This window comes from Canis lupus, chromosome X, assembly GCF_048164855.1.
Source record: "Canis lupus baileyi chromosome X, mCanLup2.hap1, whole genome shotgun sequence".
Lineage (NCBI taxonomy): Eukaryota > Metazoa > Chordata > Mammalia > Carnivora > Canidae > Canis > Canis lupus.
The window spans coordinates 56831888-56847450 of record NC_132876.1 but is presented as its reverse complement, the minus strand read 5'-3'; positions in this window follow the sequence as shown (position 1 = coordinate 56847450).

Here is a 15563-nt window from a genome sequence, read left to right as displayed (position 1 = left end):
CAATCCATCTGTCCAGTGCCATTTTTCTTTGTTAATTTTCTATTTTTAAAAAAGATTTTATTTATTTATTCATGAAAGACACACAGAGAGAGGCAGAGACTCCCCTGTGGGGAAACCGATGTGGGACATGATCCTGGATCCCAGGATCACGACCTAAGCCAAAGGCAGACACTCAATGGCTGAGCCATGCAGTCATCCCGTTAATTTTCTATTTGGATGCTCTGTCCATTGATATAAGTGGGGGGTTAAAGTCCCATAGTATTATTGTTTTATTATTGATTAGTTCCTATATTTTTATTATTAACTCTTATGCATTTGGTTGCTGCTATGTGGGTGCATAAATATTTACAATTATTATATTTTCTTGTTGGATTGTCCCCTTCATTATTTTACAGTGTTCTTTGTCTTTTATTACAGTCTTTGTTTTTACATCTGAAATGAGTCTCTTGTAAGCAGCACATAGATCCATTCTGACACTCTACATCTTTTGATTAGAGCATTTATCCCATTTATATTCAAGTAATTATTAATAGATACATGTTTATAGTCTTTTTATTATTTGTTTTTTCTTGTTTCTGAAGATTTTCTCTGATCCTTTCTTCTGTTTCATGGTTTGCTGATTTTCTTTTGTGATATATTAGTATTCCTTTCTCCTTATTCCTTGAATGTTTATTAGTGGTTTTTGCTATATGGTTACCACTAGGTTTGTATATAACCTCTTCTATATATAGTAGTCTATATTAAGTTGATGGTCATTCAAGTTTGAACCCATTCTTTACCCCTCTCCTCCTCATGTTTTAGGTATATGTTCTTATACTCTATCTATTTTTATTTTTTGAGTTCCTTACCTGATTTTTTTACATAAATATTCATTTTTACTACTTTTGTGTTTCCTACTTTTACACTATCACTTTTGATCTCTCCTTTCCACTCAGTCCCCTTTAATATTTCTTGCAGGGCTGGTTTAGTACTCATGAACTCCTTCACTTTTTGTTTGTCTGAGAAACTCTATCTCTCCTTCTGTTCTGAATGATAACCTTACTGTATAGAGTATTCCTAGCTGCAGATTATTCCCATTCAGCACGTTGAATATATCATGCCACTCCCTTCTGGCTTGCCAAGTTTCTGCTGAAAAATCTCCTGCCAGCCTTATGTGTGTTCCCTTATAAATTATTGTATTCTTTCGTCTTGCTACTTTTAATTTTTTTCTTTATCACTATATTTTCCCAATTTAATTACAGTATGCCTTGGTGTGTAGTCTGCTTTTGTTGATTTTCATGGGAGTTCTCTGCCTTTTGATTCTGGATGTCTGATTCCTTCCCCAGATTAGGGAAGTTTTCAGCTATTATTTCTTCAAATAAATTTTCTGCTAGCTTTTCTCTCTTCTTCTGGTGCTCCTATAATATGAATGTTATTTTGTTTGATGGAGTCACTGAGTTCCTCAGTCTATTCTCATTTTGTATAATTTTTTATCTCTTTTGTTCAGCTTGATTACTTTCTATTGCTCTGACTCTATGTCATTAATTCATTCCTCTCCTTCCAGCCTGCTGTTCATTCCAGGAAATGTGTTTCTCATTTTGTTTATTGAGCCCTTTATCTCTCATGTTATTATCAGTCTCTATGTTAAGGTCTCACTCTTTCATGTTAATGTCTTCCATTCCTTTCTCAAATTCACTGGGTATCTTTACAATCATTACTTTAAATTTTCAAACATGTTATTTATATCTGTTTCACTTAGTTATCTGGCCATATCTTATCTTGTTCTTTCATGGGGCTAAATTTCTCTGTCCCTTCATTTTGTTTGCTTCTCTGTTTCTCTGTGTTAAGAAAGGCAGTTATGTCTTCTGCTCTTGAAAGTAGAGACTTTATGAGGAAAATATCCCGGAATGCCCTGCAGTGCAGTGTCCCCTGGTCACCAGAATTTTGCACTTTAAGAAAGTATCCTATGCATGCTGTTTATGTCCTGCTCTTGTGTCTGAGTCATTTTTCCTTCCAGTGAAATCATCTACACTGGCTTTATGCCTATTGTGGGCTGCCATTTCTATCTGCAGTGTTATTGGGACCTAGGAAGGCCAGCTTTGAGAAGGCATGCCTGCTAGGGAACCTGAAATTGAGTTTTGAGGCAGCCTTGTTAACAAAAATTTATGCTGAGCTATTAGTCCTCTGCTGGATCTCCCCTAGCAATGTGACTGCCGAAGTCTGCACACCAGTGTGGCTGTGGGTGTATTAAGTGAACTTGGTAATGGCTGGATGTAGCTGGGCATGGCACAGCGATATGGGTTGATGCTGCAAGTTGACTTGGCATAGCACATTGTGGCAGCTGTGCACCTAGCAGATGCGTGTGGTGCATATGCATCTTAACAAAATTTTTTGTGAGCCCAGAGCAGGCTTTGAATGGATGAGTTCTCAAGAGAATTTCTGGGCATGGTGTACTGCTTGTATATTAGGTAGAAAGTTTCTATACTGCCTAGGCTCCCACAGTTGGGCTTTATTTATGCTTGGAGGCAGGTGAGGTGAATGGCATCTGCCAGGTCCCTCATTTTCAAAGAAGTCCCCCAACACACTCGAAAATCTGTATGAACATATCTGTCTCCCATTTGTCTTCAGTATTGTGTAAATTGCTTTTTTAATTGTTGCCTTTTTTGCAGACTGCTATGTCTGTAGGGGTGGTGACCTGCTATCATTCATCCTCCCAGGTAACCCAATGCTGAGTAGCTGACTTTGAAATCTCCAGGACTCAAGTCATACTGGTTATACAAACTCAGGGGATATAGCCCTTCTGGTTTTCAAATCCAAATGTTATGGGGATTAATCTTCCCCTTGTGAACTACCTGGTATGAGGGCTCATTTCTCTACCTTCTCCCTGCATACGTCTCCCTCCCTTTTGCAGGCAGTCTTTCTGACTGACCTACACTTTCAGATGCAACTTCTTCTCTGTATTTAGTTGTGTACATTGTTCTGTCAGTCTTTGAATTTCTCTTTGGTTTATTGACTTGGATGTGGAAGATATATAGTTGTAAACATGGGACTGTGTTAGCTCAGGATCCTCCTACTCTTCCATCTTCCCACTATCACATCAGATTTCCTGCACTTTCTACATTATCTTTCTCTACTTAAGACTGTTTTGGTTTAGGTTTATAATTAACATAAATCTTCTAGAAGTAAAAATGAAGGCTTTGATGAGGTTTCTCTATCTTCCCTAAGCCATGGCCTACTTGGTTTCTTAGACATGCTTTGTTGAAATGCTATCCAAAAAAAAAAAAAAAAAAGAAATGCTATCCAGTTTTTCTCTTCACCAGAGCAATTACTTCACAAAGCTAGTATGATCTGGTTCAGTAAAGGGTGCATACTCTAGTGTTATGGGCTGAATTATGTCTCTCTCTAACATCCATATGTTGAAGCACTAACTCTCCATACCTCAAATTGTGATTTGGAGATAGCATCTTTTAAAAATGTGTTTAAGTAAAAATAAGGTCATTAGAGTAGGCCTTAATACAATATGACTGGGGACCTTATAAGAAGTGAAATCTTGACATACAAAGAGATTCCAGAGATGTGTACATACAGAGGAAAGACCATGTAATGACTCAGAGAGAAGGAGGCTAACTGCAAGCCAAGAAGAGAGGCCTCAGGAGAATCTAAACCTGCTGACATTTTGATCTTGGACTTCTAGCCTCCAAAACTGTGTGAAAATAAGTTTTTCTTATTTAACTGCCCATTCTCTGTTGTCTTAGTCCTTTTGGACTTTCATAATAAAAATACCATAGAGTGGCAGATTCAGTATATGTCGAGTACCTATTTTCTGGTTCATAGATAGCCATATCCTCACTATGTCCTTCCATGGCATAAGGGGTCTCAGGAGTTCTTTGGGGTCTATTTTAAAAAGGCATTTATCCCATTCATGACCTCTTAAAGGCTTGACCTACAAATACTGTTACATTGGAGATTAAGATTTAACATATGAGGGGTACCTCGGTGGCTCAGTTGATTGTGTTGACTTTTTATTTTTGCTCAGGTTATGATATCAGGGTCATGAGACAGAACTCCATGTTGGGCATAGAGCCTGCTTAAGATTCTCTCTCTCTGTCTCTCTCTCTCTGTCTCTCTTTCACTCTTCCTCTCTCCCCTGCTCATGCATACTCCTTCTATCTTAAAAAAACATATGAATTTTGAGAAACACAGTATTCAATCTATAATATATCATATTTTGTTATTACACCCATAGAACACTAATATATTTAGAGATAGATAGATAGATAGATAGATAGATAGATAGATAGATGATAGATAGATAGATAATAGATAGGTAGATAGATAGATAGATAGATAGATAGATAGATAGATAGATAGAAAAAGGCAAGTGGATATCCAAGTCCTCCACACAGTGTTAAAACAATTTTAGCCCTAGATTAGATAGGTAAAAATATTTTTTTTTAACTTTAAGGGCAGTGTATGTTAAAATCAGATGTAATAAATTAGAAAAGAGGGGGGAAGACAAAGGACAAAACAGATTCTGAATTAAAGAGACCAAACTGATGGTTACCAGAGGGGACACAAGAGGGGAATGGGGGAAATAAGGGATGAGGATTAAATAGTGCACTTATCATAATGAAACTAAAATAAAATAAATGGTATATCAGGTATTATTTTAATGTTTTATACATCACATACTTCAAATTATCAAGGGTGTCCCTCATTCCTTGGTAACTTGCTTCATATATAGTTGCCTTCAGGGCACACGAAAATTACATTATGAGTATACTCAGTGAACCTAGAAATAGCTGGTAACCACTCTCTATCATTTTTAACACAGTAGTTAAAAGAAAGAGTTATTGGAAAACATTAATCTAAAACTCTCAACGGAGTATACACAAATACCTTGGAATCCCTAATAAGGTTTTTAAAAATATTTCTATTCAAGTTTATTTGAAATATGCACTCATTATAAATCTACTTCTTAATTCCCATCACTTATTTAACCCATGCCTCCATCTACTTCCATCCGGTAACCACCAATTTGTTGTCTATAAATAAGAATCTCTATATTGGTCTGTCTCTCTCTCCCTTTCTCCCTTTGCTCATTTGTTTCTTAAATTCCACATATGAGTGAAATCATATGGTATTTGTCTTTCTCTGACTCATTTTGCTTAACATTATACTCTCTAGCTCTATCCATGTCATGGCAAATGGCAAGATTTCATTTCTTTTGATGGCTGAATAATATTCCATGGTATGTTTATACCACATTTTCTTTATCCATTCATCAGTCAAAGACACATAGGCTGTTTCCATAATTTGGTGATTGTGTGTGGATAAAACTTCTATGAACATCAGGTACATGTATCACTTTGAAATATTATTTTTGTATTATTTGGGGGTAAATACCCAGTAGTGTGGTTCATGGATTATAGGGTAGTTCTAAATTTCATTTTTTGAGGAAATTTCATACTGTTTTCCCCAGTGGCTGCACCAGTTTACATTCCTACCAACAGTGCAAGAGGATACCTTTTTGTCCATACTCTTACCCACACTTGAGGTTTCCTGTGTTTCATATTGTAGCCATTCTGACAGATATGTAGTGATATTTCATTGTGGTTTTGATTTGCATTCCCCTGATGATGAATGATGTTAAACATATTTTCATGTGTCTGTTGGCCATCTGGATGTCTTCTTTAGAGAAATGTCTATTCATGTCTTTTACCCATTTTTTAATTGCAGTATTTGTTTTTTAGGTATTCAGTTGTAACATACCATTTAATATTACATGTGGATTAAAGATTTTTAGTTTATAAAAATATTGACATGTTAGCCTTAATACTGCTGTGTGCTGTTGCTGCTGTGATTGTACAATACCACAGTAATATCAATGATATAAATTAGTGCCTTCTAAATGAACCTTTCTTGGTCAATGTTTTACCCATTATTATATAATGTACAGTTCTGGAATGGTAAGGTAATTCATATCTTGGACATAGTGTTAAAATGATGGTGTGGTTCTGTTTTTGCTCAGCAATTGATCTTTCAAATTTTTCCATTTTCTAGTATTAATCATGTTTATTGGCCCAATATTACTATCAAGAATTGTTCAGTGTTGCAATGTGATTTCTGTAGTTGCATATTAAAATCTCTTCCTTCATCTCACCATTCCTGTTCATTACAGCATAACAGTTTCTTATTGATTTTAATTGGAATTTCATATTTGTTAATGCAAAATTATGTCAATGTATCAACCATAAATTATTTCCCTGCTCCTAGGCAGTCACTATACAACAGCAAACATCTGGATGAAAAGAGAGAATAATTGGTGTAATCATAGGAGGGTGGTTTTCAATGAATATACCAAGCTTCAGCATGGTCAAGAGAATGCTTTCTGGCTCATTAAGCCAGTCTATGATATTCAATCTTATTTCCTACCTTCTAAGCTTCCATGCATGTAAACTGAATGGCTTATATAAAAACCAGAACAATTAATTACTTATTTCTTTCACATTTGATTGGAAAATTTTTATTCATATAGGCAGGGTCAGGTACCCCTTAGGCTTTATAAAGGCTGCTAGAGAATCTGATGTTTTCTGTTTGGTTTGTTGGTTGGGGTTTCTCTTTGTTTTTGTGTGTTTGTTTGTTTTGGTCTAGTATTCCTCTAGTTGGAAATTGGCCAAGACTCACTTTAGAATTAAAGATTGACTTCAGCTACAACGGGACTTGAGTCCCAAGGAGGAGATAGATTCCCAGAGCTGGAGTAAGAGTAGATGAATGCAGGGGTGCCTGGGCGGCTCAGTCAGTGAAGCATCTGCCTTCAGCTCAGGTCATGATCAGGGTCCTGGGATCAAGTGCCTGCAATAGGCTCCCTGCTTCATAGGGAGTCTGCTTTTCCCTCTCCATCTGCCTGCCCACTGCATGTTCTCACTCTGTGTCTCAAATAAATAAAAAATATTTAAAAATTTTTTTTATTTTAAAAAAATAAATAAAAAGATGAATGAATAGAAAGGTTAAAAAAGAAACCTATCAGAGATTCTAGGAGTACTTGGCTTAAAAAAATTTTAAATCTTTAGAAAGAATACCAATTGGCCCTGAAAGCAATTCCATAAAAAGTCTAGAACCTTACAAATGGCTTTTGTAAATGTGGTGGATAAAAGCAAAAGTATAAAGAAAATGTTCAATCTTTTTGGCCCAGAAATTCCACTCCTAGGAATTAATTGTTTCTAAGAAAAAATTCAAATGAATGTTGTTGATACTGTTGATTCAGAATAGTGACAAGTTTAGAGCAAAATCAAAATCCAATATTTAGTAAACTATGAGTACAATAACTCAGTAGACTACTTTGTAGCCTATACATATTATTTTATAAATGTGATACCTGAAGCAACATGGTAAAGTGTTTCAAAAGTAATAATTGGTATCCATATGAACAAAGCACTAAAAAAAGTGAAAATATTTACGACGTTGAATATTAAGAATATGAGCATGAGGGACGCCTGGGTGGCTCAGTGGTTAAGTATCTGCCTTTGGCTCAGGGCATGATCCTGGAGTCCTTGGATTGAGTGCCACATCGGGCTCCCTGCATAGAGCCTGTTTCTCCCTCTGCCTATGTCTCTGCCTCTATCTCTCTCTGTGTCTCTCATGAATAAATAAATAAAGTCTTTGAAAAAAAGAATAGGAGCATGTGATTTTTATCTTTTTGTATAAATGATTAAATGCACACATTTTACAAAGTGTCCAAGATTCTCATACCCACACCTCTTCACAAAACAGAGTCAGTGTTTTAGGCAATATATGGGATAGAGAAATTCAAGTGGAGACAGTAATGACACTGTTCCAGAAAGGGAATGGGAACAGAACTACTGACCTCTGAATGAGTGAACCACTTTACGCAAACAAACGGGGCAGCCCACACAACTATTTTCTTTTCTTTTTCCCCCCAATTTTATTTAAATTATAGACAGTTAAGTTATAGTGTAATACTGGTTTCAGGAGTAGAAGTTAGTGATTCATCAATTACATATAACACCTAGCTCATCACAACTCATGCCCTACTTTATGCCCATCACCCACCCATTTCATTCAATCAACCTTCAGTTTTTTCCTCTGTCATTAAGAATCTCTTATGGTTTGTTCCCCTCCCCTCTCTCCTCTTCCCCTCTTCCTATATGTTCATCTGTTTTCTTTGACTGAATTGTTTGCTTAGTATAATATACTCTAGCTCAATAAATGTCATTGCAAATGGCAAGATTTCATTCTTTTTGGTGGCTGAGGGATATTCCATAATATATATATATATATATATATATATATATATATATATATATATATCCCGCATCTCCTTTTTCCATTCATCAGTCAGTGGACATTTGGGCTCTTTCCATAATTTGGCTATTGTTGATAGGGCTGCTATAAACATTGTCTTGCATGTGCCCCTTTGAGTTATTTTTGAATCCTTTGGATTACTATCTAGTAGTGAAATTGCTGGATCATAAGTTAGTTCTATTTTTAACTTTTTAAGAACCTCCATACTGTTTTCCAGAACTGGCTGCAACAGTTTGCGTTCCCACCAATAGTGTAAGAGGGTTTCCCCTTTCTCTGCATCCTTGACAACATTTGTTGTTTCCTGACTTGTTAATTTTAGCCATTCTGACACTGTGTAATGTGATATCTCAATGTTGTTTTGATTTGTATTTCCTTGATGATGAGTGAGGCCGAGCATTTTTTCATGTGTCTGTTAGCCATCAGTATGACTTCTTTGGAGAAATGTCTATACATGTCTTCTGTCCACTTCTTAACTGGATTATTTATTTTTGAGGTATTGACTTTGATACGTTCTTTACAGATTTTGGATACTAGCCATTGATCAGATATGTCATTCACAAATATTGTCTCCTATTTTGTAGGTTATCTTTTAGTTTTGTTTATTGTTTCCTTTGTTATGCAAAATATATTTATTTTGGCAACGGGTTTGCCACCAGAACACAGGTGTCATGAAAACCACCACTAAACTTAAACCAAAATGGGAAGGGAAAAGACTCACATCAACATCGTCATCATTGGACACGTAGATTTAGGCAAGTCTACCACTACTGGCCATCTGATCTACAAATGTGGTGGGATCGACAAAAGAACTATCAAAAAATTTGAGAAGGAGGCTGCTGAGATGGGAAAAGGCTCCTTCAAGTATGCCTGGGTCTTGGATAAACTGAAAGCTGAACGTGAACATGGTATCACCATTGATATCTCCCTGTGGAAATTTGAGACCAGCAAGTATTACGTGACTATCATTGATGCCCCAGGGCACTTTATCAAAAACATGATTACAGACACATCTCAGGTTGACTGTGCTGTCCTTATTGTTGCTGCTGGTGTTGGTGAATTTGAAGCAGGTATCTCCAAGAATGGGCAGACCCGTGAGCATGCCCTTCTGGCTGACACACTGAGGGTAAAACAACTGATTGTTGGTGTTAACAAAATGGATTCCACTGAACCACCCTACAGCCAGAAGAGATATGAGGAAATCATTAAGGAAGTCAGCATGTACATTAAGAAAATTGGCTACAACCCTGACACAGTAGCATTTGTGCCAATTTCTGGTTGGAATGGTGACAACATGCTGGAGCCAAGTGCTAACCTGCCTTGGTTCAAGGGATGGAAAGTCACCCGTAAAGATGGGAACCCACACTGCCTGAAGCTCTGGATTGCATTCTGCCACCAACTCGTCCAACTGATAAGCCCTTGCATCTGCCTCTCCAGGATGTCTACAAAATTGGTGGTATTGGTACTGTCCCAGTGGGTCGAGTGGAGACTGGTGTTCTTAAGCCTGGCATGGTGGTCACCTTTGCTCCAGTCAATGTTACAACTGAAGTAAAGTCTGTTGAAATGCACCATGAAGCTTTGAGTGAGGCTCTTCCTGGGGACAATGTGGGCTTCAATGTCAAGAATGTATCTGTCAAAGATGTTCATCATGGCAACGTGGCTGGTGACAGCAAAAATGACCCACCAATGGAAGCAGCTGGCTTCATGGCTTAGGTGATTTTCCTGAACCATCCAGGCCAAATCAGTGCTGGATCTGCACCTGTGCTGGATTGTCACACAGCTCACATTGCTTGCAAGTTTGCTGAGCTGAAGAAGATACGTCGTTATGGAAAAAAGCTGGAAGATGGTCCCAAGTTCTTGAAATCTGGGGATGCTGCCATTGTTGATATAGTTCCTGGCAAACTTATGTGTGTTGAGAGCTTCTCTGACTATCCTCCTCTGGGCCATTTTGCTGTTTGTGACATGAGACAGACAGTTGCTGTGGGTGTCATCAAAGCAGTGGACAAGAAGGCAGCTGGAGCTGGCAAAGTCACCAAGTCTGCCCAGAAAGCTCAGAAGGCTAAATGAATATTATCCCCAATACCTGCCACCCCAGTCTTAATAAGTGGTGGAAGAATGGTCTCAGAACTGTTTGTGTCAATTGGCCATTTAAGTTTAATAGTAAAAGACTGGTTACTGATAACAATGCATCGTAAAACCTTCAGAAGGGAAGAATGTTTTGTGGACCATTTGGGTTTTTTTGTGCGTGTGTAGCAGTTTTAAGTTATTAGTTTTTAAAGTCAGTACTTTTTAATGGAAACAACTTGACCAAAAATCTGTCACAGAATTTTGAGACCCATTAAAACAAAAGTTTAATGAGAAAAAAATCTATTTATTTTGATAATGTCCAAATAGTTCATCTTTGCTTAACTTCTATGACGTGTCTAGTAAGACATTATTACAGCCCATGTCAAATGGGTTGATGCCTATGCTCTCCTCTAGGATTTTGATGTATCCCTGTTTCACATTTAGGTCTTTCATCCATAGTGAATTTATTTTATTTATTTATATTTATAAAAAATATATATTATATTTATAATATTTATTTATTGTGTAAAAAAGTGGTCCAGTTTCATCCTTTTGCATGAGGCTCTCCACTATTCTCAAGACCATTTGTTGAGGAGACTGTTATTATCCTCTTCGATATTCTTTCCTGCTTTGTCAAATGAGTTAGTCATATAGTTGTGGATCCACTTCTGGGTTCTCTATTCTGTCCTATTGATCTATGTGTCTGTTTTTGTTCAAGTACCATACTCTCTTCACAACTACAGCTTTGTAATATAGCTTGAAATCCAAATTGTGTTGCCTCCAGTTTTGCTCTTCTTTCCCAGATCTGCTTTGGCTATTTGGGGATTTTTGTGGTTTCATACACATTTTAAGATTCTTTGTTCTAGCTCTGTAAAAAATGCTGGTGGTATTTTCAAAGTGATTGCAATCAGTGTGTTGATTGCTTTGGGTAGTATACACATTTTTACAGTATTTGCTCCTCCAATTTATGAACATGGAACTTTTCCCATTTCTTTGTGTCCTCTTCAATATCTTTCATAAGTGTTATATAATTTTTAGGGTACAGATACTTTATTTTATTAGGTTTATTCTTTTGGTGTAATTGTAAATGGGATCAATTCTTTTATTTCTTTTTTTTACCCTGATGCTTCATTAGAGTATAGAAATGCAACAGATTTCTACATATTGATTTTATATTTTGTGACTTTACTGAATTCACATTTCCATTCTAGCAATTTTTTGGTAGAGTCTTTTGGGTTTTCTATATAGAGTATCATTTCATCTGCAAATAGTAGAAGTTTAACTTTTTCCTCACTGATTTGGATATCTTTTATTTCTCTCTGTTGTCTGATTCTTGACGCTAAGATTTCTAGTACTGTACTAAATAGCAATGGTAAAGGGGACATCCTCTTTTGTTCCTGACCAAAGAGGAAAAGCTTTCAGTTTCCTCCATTGAGGATAATATTATCTGTGGGTTTCTTGTACATGGCTGTTATGACGTTGAAGTATTTTTCCATCTATACCTACTTTGGTGAGGATTTTTATCAAGAATGAATATTGTAATCTGTGGAATGCTTTTTCTGTATCTATTGACAGTATCCTATGATTCTTATTTATGTATTTATTCTTAAGGATTTTTATATATTTATTTGAGAGAGAGAGCGCATAAAGGGGAGGGGCAGAGGAAGAGGGAGAAGCAGACTCTTCCCTGAGCAGGGAGCCTGAAGTGGGGCTTGAACCCAGGACCCAGGGATCATGACCTGAGCTGAAGATAGATGCTTAACTGACTGAGCCACTCAGGCACTGAGAACATCATATGATTCTTATCCTTTCTTGTATTAATGTGGCATATCACACTGATTGATTTGTGAATATTGAACCACTCTTGCAGACCAAGAATAAATCCCAATTAATCATGCTGAATAATTATTTTACTGTACTTTTGGATTCAATTTGTTAGAATCTTGAGAATTTTTGTGTCCATGTTCATCAGGTATGTTGGCCTATAATTTTTCTTTTTTTATAGCGTCTTTGTCTTGTTTTAGAATCAAGATATTGCTGACCTTCTTTAATAAGTTTGGAAGTTTTCCTTCCATTTCTATATTTTGGAACACTTTGTAAAGGTATTAACTCTTCTTTAAATGTCTGGTAGAATTCTCCTGGGAAGCCATCTGGCCCTGGACTTTTGCTTGTTGGGAGATTTTTAGTTGCTGATTCAATTCTTTGCTTGTTAAGGATCTGATGAAAATTTCTATTTCTTCTTGTATGTTTTCAGAAATATGCCCATTTCTTCCAGATTGTCCAGTTTTTTGGCATATATTTTTTCATAATTTTTGCTTTTAATTGTTTGTATTTCAGTGGTATTGGTTGTGCTCTCTCCTTTTTCCTCATGATTTGTTTATTTGGTTCTTTTTTCTCTTTGCTTTTTGCTAAGTCTGGCTAGGATGTTATCAATTTTATTAATTTTTTGAAGAACAAGATCTTAATTTCATTGCTCTTTTATACTGTTTTGTTTCTCTATTGTTTCTTTATGCTCTACTGTTTATTATTTTCCTTCTTGCTGGCTTTAGGCTTTACTTACTCTTCCTTTTCTAGTTCCTTTAGGTGTAAGATTAGGTTGTGCATTGGAGACTTTTTAATTTCTTCAGGTAGGCCTTTTTTTGCTCTTTATTTCCCCTCTTAGGATCTACTTTCCTGCTTCCAAATGTTTTGGACACTCATGTTTCCATTTTCATTTGTTTCCATGTATTTTTTTTTATTTCTTTAATTTCCTGGTTAATCAATTCACTCACTTTTTTAAAAAAATATTTTTTTTTATTTATTTGAGAGAAAGAGAGAGCATGAAGAGAGGTAGAGGGAGAAGCAGGCTCCCCGCTGAGCCAGGAGCCCTATGTGGGGCTCCATCCCAGGATTCTAGGATCATTACCTGAGCCAAAGGCAGACACTTAACTGACTGAGCCACCCAAGGGCCTCTAATGCATTCATTCTTTAGAAGGATATTCTTCAACATGTGCTTGTGGCCTCTCCAAATGTTTTCTTGTGATTGACTTCCAGTTTTATAGCATTGTGGTCTGAAAATATTAATGGTATGATCTCAGTCTTTTTACACTGGTTGAGACCTGATTTGTGACCCAGTATGTGATCTGGAAATTATTCCATGTACACTCTAAAAGAATGTGTATTCTGCCGCTTTAGGATGAAATGTTCTGAAAATATCTGTTAAGTCCATATTGTCCAGCGTGTCATTTAAAGCCATTGTTTTTGTTAAATCTTGTGGATAGACTGGTTTATTATGACATAGCCCTTTTTCTTGTTTTGATACAGTCTTTGGTTTAAAATCTAATTGGTCTGATATAAGTATGGCTCCTCCAGCTTTCTTTTGATCTCTGTTAGCATGATGTATGGTTCTCCACCCTCTCACACTCAATCTGGAGGTGTCCTTAGGTTTAAAGAATGTCCTTTAAGCAACATATGGATGAAGCTTGTTTTTTTTGTTGTTTTGTTTTGTTTTGTTTTGGTTTGGTTTATTGTTGTTTGTTTTACCATTCTGATTACCCTACATCATTGATTTTTTATTTATTTATTTATTTATTTATTTATTTTACCCTACGTCTTTTAGGCGAGATTGGGTGCGTTCAGGGTGGTATGGCCGTAGACCCCTACGTCTTTTAATTGGAGAATTTAGTCTATTTATATTCAGAGTAATCACTGATAGATATGAATTTGGTGCCATTGTATTACATAGAAAGTCACTATTCTTGCATATTGTTTGTGTTCCTTTATAGTCTTTGCTGCTTTTGACCTCTTTTTCCTGCTCAGAGGGTCTCCTTTAATATATCTTGTAGATTTGATTTAATGCTTATAAACTCCTTAAATTTTTGTCTGAGAAACTCTTTATCTCTCCTATTCTGAATGACAGCCTTGTTGGATAAAGTATTCCTGATTACATATTTTTGCCATTCTGCACATTAAATATACCATGCAACTCTCTTCTGGCCTGCCATGTTTCTGTGGACAGATGTGTTGTGAACAAGATATGTCTTCCCTTGTATGTTAAGGACTTTTTTTCCCCTTGATACTTTCAGCATTCTTTCCTTGTCTGTGTATCTTGTATATTTGACTGTCTTGGTGATGGTCAGCTTTTGTTGAATTCTCTGTGCTTCTTGGATTTTGCTATCTGTTTCCTTTCCCAGATTAGGCAACTTTTTGTCTATATTTTGCTTAAATTAAACTTCACCCCCACTTTTTTTTCCCCTTCTTCTGGGACTCTTATGATATGAATGTTAGTATGCTTTAAGAAGTCACTGAGTTCCATAAGTCCACATTTGTGATCCAATTACTTTTCTTCCCTCTTCTTTTTACCTTTATTATTTTCCATAATTTTATATTCTAAATCAGTGATCTTTTTCCTCTGCTTCTTCAATCCTCACAGTCATGGCATCCAGTAGGGTTTGCATCTCAGTTATAGCATTTTTAATTTTGACCTGACTAGTTTTCAAGGTTTTTTTTTAATTTTTTTAATTTTTATTTTTTTATTGGAGTTCAATTTGCCAACATATAGCATAACACCCACTGCTCATCCTGCCAAGTGCCCCCACAGTGCCCATCACCCAGTCACCCCAACTCCCCGCCCACTTCCCCTTCCACTACCCCTTGTTCATTTCCCAGAGTTAGGTGTCTCTCATGTTTTGTCACCCTCACTGATATTTTCACTCATTTTCTCTCCTTTCCCTTTACTCCCTTTCACTAATTTTTATATTCCCCAAATGAATGAGACCATGTAATGTTTGTCCTTTTCCAATTGACTTATTTCACTCAGCACAATACCCTCCAGGTCCCTCCACATCGAAGCAAATAGTGGGTATTTGTCATTTCTAATGGCTGAGTAATATTCCATTGTATACATAGACCACATCTTCTTTATCCATTCATCTTTCGATGGACACCGAGGCTCCTTCCACAGTTTGGATATTATGGACGTTGCTGCTAGAAACATGTTTTTTTTTTTTTTTAATCTCTGCAGTAAGAGATTCTTTAGTGTCTTCTATGCTTTTCTCATACCCAGCTAGTATCCTTTTAATTGTTTTAACATCTGTTTCATACATCTTATATCTGTATTGAATAAATTCCTGGCCATCACTTCCTCTTCTTTCTTTTAAGGTGAATTCCTACATCTTGTCATTTTGTCTAGGTCACTGTTTTTGTTTGTTTGTCTG